General features: G+C 35.9%; 1 pseudogene; it reads right to left on the bottom strand.

The window, feature by feature from the left end:
- Positions 1–1114: 1114 nt before the first annotated feature.
- Positions 1115–2057, bottom strand: LOC105809990 (annotated as a pseudogene).
- Positions 2058–5136: the final 3079 nt, after the last annotated feature.

Below are 5136 nucleotides of genomic sequence, written 5' to 3'. Positions count from 1 at the left end.
ATTTCCCACCTTGAAAGCATTCACTGTTCTCTCATATTCAATGTAGCTGATTATCTCTCAGGTTCTAAATTACCTTTGAGGAAGGTGTAAGCCTCTACACCCACAAAACACACATCTGCAAGATTAGAAGACTGTGGTCCTCTGCAAATGTGAGATGACATTAGTATTAAAACTGTATTTAGGCCAGGCATGGTGGATAATACCTGTAATCCCAGCACTTTGGGAGGCTGAGGTAGTGGGATCACTTGAGCCCAAGATTTGGAGTTTACAGTGAGCTATGATCAAGTCACTATATTCCAGCCTGGGCAACATAGCAAGACTTCATCTCTTAAGAAAAAACAACAAATAAACTGTATTTTACATGTTATGAGTTAATATAGTAGTTTTAGACAGACATTGAACATGTTATTGATTAATGTTGTATCTCCTTGTGCAGACTTCTAGGTAACATTCAGTTTAGGAACCTATTGGACATTTTCTTCTAAGGAGGAAAGAAATAAGTCAGGTATGGGCCCTGACAAAATAAGTGTGCTTCACTGTGGACCAGTCATTGGTATGTTTTAGGCTAGAGAAGGAGGCAACACAGGAAAAGACTAGAGCTGAGCTGACAAGGAAATGTACAAGGGATGAAGCTTGCATTTTTACACTGGATATATTAAAATGGAATGCTGGTTTTCTCTGGTAAGGGAAGGAAAAGTAATTAGAGATGAGCAGAAATGATTTTTTCAAAAGCTTATTGTATGTTAAAGTAAATAATTTCTATTAAGAGGCAGTCTAAAACTCTAATACTAGCTCTTTCCAAAGAGAAAGTCTGGTTCTGGTGTTATTGGTTGTATCCCCCAAAGTATAAATTGAATTTTTTGCACACATTAACTCCTGACTATAGACGTCCCTACTGTTGATCTGGGCAGGCAAAACTCTCTCTTGGAGAATTAAAAATCCCCATAAAATGATGTAGATAATCAGATTTCTTTTGTTGAAACTACTCTATGGAAAGTTCTCCATCCCTTCAAGAAAAGGACACAGATTTGGATAAATTCGTATTGACTGAGCTCTGAAAAAAAAAAAAAAAAAAAAATAGTAAGCTGTAGAAAATAAAAACACTTAACAAAAATTAGTAATGATTTTTATTTAGAAAAAAATTCCTTTTGAACAGTTCTTTGAATAAAGCCTCTTTCACATCCTTGTTCCTCAGACTGTAGATCATGGGATTAAACATGGGGATTACTGTGGTGTAAAATACAGCAACCATTTTTCCCTGCTCCACAGATTCGCTTGAGGGGGGTCTGAGATACATGATAAAAAGAGTTGTATAGAATATAGTGACAGCTGTCAGATGGGAGCCACAGGTAGAGAAAGCTTTGCGTCTGCCTTCTGTGGAACGGATTCTCAAGATAGCAGAAAAAATATAAAGGTAGGAAATAAGAATGATGAAGAGAGAAAATGAGAGGTTGCATCCAGCCACAACAAACATGGATGTTTCTTTGTTGTGGGTGTCAGAACAAGCCAGCTTAATCAGTGGTGGGTCAGCACAGTAGAAGTGGTTAATTTTGTCGGGGCCACAGAAGGCTAGGTTGTAGGTCCACATGGTCTCCATCAGGCGCTCCATACACATAAGGCACCGTGATGAGGGATGTGCACACACTCTTGGACATTTTGCTGCCATAAAGCAGAGGGTTGCAGATGGCCATGTACCGATCAAAGGCCATCACAGCCAGGATATACATTTCAACATGCGCCAAGGCAATGAAAAGGTAGCACTGCAGCAGACAAGCAGGATAGGAAATGGTTTTCTTCTCTGAAAGGAAAATCTCCAGCATCTTTGGGGTCACATTGGAAGAGAAGCACAGATCTGCAAAGGATAAGTGGCTCAGGAAAAAGTACATGGGTGTGTGGAGCTGGGCATTGACCTGGATGAGGACAATCATGCCAAGGTTCCCGGCCACCGTGAACATGTAAACTGCCAGAAACAGCACGAAGAAGAAAATCTGCAATTCCAGGCGATTGGTCAATCCCAGGAGAATGAACTCAGTCACGGAGGTGAAGTTTCTTCTCATAATTTCCTTCAAAGGGAAAAGAAAACTGAATCACATGCATGAGAGCAACTCTTTACAAAAGGCAGAAAAACAAATGAATAAGTTGGAGCTCCTGATATCTTGGCAGACCTGAACTGAACTCCCAGCTCAGAGTTTTATATAAATGGGAAACAAACGTCTAATTTGTTTAGTAACTATTGTTCTGTTTTGTTTTCACAGGAATTGAACCTATTATCCAACTGACACAAATTCTCCAAGATCAGTGCTTAAGATAACTGTAAACCTGACTGCTGCATAAAATAAAACTACTTAAAGTGATCATTATAAGTTAGAATTTAATTAACCATTCAGAAGTTTTACGCAGGGACTATGGTATGACTTAAAAAGTGTAATGATAAAGCTTAGATAATCCTGATGTCAGCCTCTTGAGACATTTTAAAATTGCCTTAAACCTCCTTTCCATCCATTCTATGCTATTTAGAAACCCAGAATATTCACCAATGCACAAACGCACAGACACACATAGTATTGCAACTCTGTGGAAAACAGAATAAAAATAGATTTTTATTGCAAGAAAGAATAAAAATTAAAATTTAAACATTACATTTAAACTCACCTTAACATGTTGTTAAAGGGATATTCCTTGAAAATTAAAAGTGATAATGTATGTAAAATCTGACAATATGTGAGGTACATAAAGCTAACCCAAGAAATTTTAGTTTCTTCCTCCCACTTGTTTAATTTTTAGAATAAATACAAATTCTCAGATTTGGGGCATTGGCACTACACATACAACCAATCTTACTCTTTCTATGCAGTCATTTAACTATTTCTAACTATGCATTCATTTCTACCAAATCACTATTTGGATTCCAAGTAGAAATAGTTACACTTCGCCTAGTTCTTAACAACACAAAATAGACAGCCCTACCTATAAACAAGCAGGAAAACCAATGAGCCTGTAAGAATAACAAGTAAGGAAAATTTCGCTTGTGTTTATAAAGTGATTCCTTTTCCCTAAAGCATTAAAAAAAATCATGAGGAAGCAACCAATTCTGCCAATTAAAAGTTCCCTGAAGGCAGCTCTAGGACTTTTAACATGGGAATTAGAAATGGTGTAAGCATCTCTTTCTGTGTGATTTTCGTCTCTCTTACTCAACTGCTCATAATGTATCTATCACTGGGCATCGTTCTACCTGACTCCTTCCATAACTCGGAAGAAAAGGCTGCATTCAAAACAGAGCACATTACTCATTTATTTCACTTGGCCACTAATGCAGCAAGAGCATATTCTGCCACACAGTGTCATTGCAATGAGCATACATTCATTTGAAAAAACAAAACTGTGGCTATTTTTAGCTTTCCCACTTTTTGTGATTATTTTGTATTGTTTTGTTTTTTAGAAAAGTCCAAGAAAAAATGAATGCACTTAATATCTAAATAATTCAAATGATTGAGATAATTTCTACAATTCTTTATTTTCCTGAGCCATGATGTACTATGCATAGTTGTTGAATTTCTTGGTGATCAAGTATTTCTAATATATGCAATTAATAAAGTAACTAATTTTTATCAACTCAACATATTGAATATTATTCAAATAGAATTTTATTGGACACTCATTAAAAATCTGAGATAAATGTTATTAATCTCATAGAGGACATACAGAGCAGCTACTATTTTAATTTTGCTATTGATTCCTTCAAGGAGGTACCATTACCTAGCTATATTTGTAAGATAGGATTCAACAACAGAGAGAATTTTCTGGCTTACAAAGAGTAGAAAGACGTATAATATGCAAATATTTTTCCTATTTTGTAGGTTGTCTATTTGCTCTAGTGATAGTTTCTTTGGCTGTGCACAAGTGTTTTAATTTGATCAGAGTCCATTTATTTATTTTGATTGGTGCTGTGATTGTTTTGGGGATCTTCTTCATAAATTCTTTGCCTAGATTGATGTCTGTAAGAGTTTTTCCCCGGCATGCCTGCAGCTCTGCCTTGGGCAGTGCAAATGCTATAGATGCAACCCAAATGTTTGTATTCCCGTAAAAATGTTGAAAAGAAAAAAAAAGAGTAGAAAGATTCAAAATTTGTCGGTTAAATGGAAACTTGGAACTCCAATAGATTTCTAATAACATTCTGAAGATCCAAAGTAGTCTATGGTGTAATAAAATCCCATTTAATTGGTCTGAGTAGCCACAAGGTGGTAAGACACGATGATGTTCCATGTTGTCAGCTCTTGGAGAAAACAATCACGATCTTCATCAAGTCTATGTGCAACCACAGACTGCCATAGACAATGGCAGTCATACAAATGTGGAGCACTTTGGACCCAATATTGTCATTACATGGGAAATAGATGACCACATGGATGTGATTGCCACAGATGGCAACAGGGACAAAACCTTCAGTTAACAGGAATGTGACCATGTCATAGTGCTCAGATAGATTGGCTATGGAAGTGAACTTTTCAAATAAAAAGTTAACCAGAATTTGTGGTATTGGCAGACTGGGGAGGGGACAGTGTGAGGGTGTGATGTGAAGAATTAAGTCCAAGTTTTCCACAAAAATGAGAATACAAATTACTAGAAATAAAACAAAGAAGATAAGTGCAACAGAGGACAGCTGGTCAATCTCAGGAAGCTAAATTCCTTCTCTCTGCTCTCATTTATTCTGGACATTTCCAGATGAAGTCTTCTGTTTAAAGAAATAGAAGCAGACTGATTATACATGAATAAAACATATACACTTACTATACCATCAATGTATGTGATATGTTTTGTAGGAACATCTCATCACTTTATAAAGCATATATTATAATCTCCGATTATTTTAATTTTTCCTTATTTTCCTTTTTTATTTCTATCGTTCTACCTATATATATGTATATTTTAGGAAGCACAGACTACGTACCAGTCCAAGTAATACAAATAATTGCTCCCAAAACATTGTTTTCAATTTTAGGTCATTCACAATATCATAGGGAACATAGGCATTAATTATAACCAAAGAGTGATAAATTTATAAAAGAAAAATATAGAAAACTATGTGAAGAAATTGAGTTTAAGATAGGTTAATTAACTTTCCAGTAAATAGTAAAT

This window comes from Propithecus coquereli, unplaced genomic scaffold (genome assembly GCF_000956105.1).
Source record: "Propithecus coquereli isolate 6110/MARCELLA unplaced genomic scaffold, Pcoq_1.0 Scaffold202, whole genome shotgun sequence".
Taxonomy (NCBI): Eukaryota; Metazoa; Chordata; class Mammalia; order Primates; family Indriidae; genus Propithecus; species Propithecus coquereli.
The sequence above is the reverse complement of the archived record's forward strand: the minus strand, read 5'-3'. Positions and strand labels throughout refer to the sequence as shown.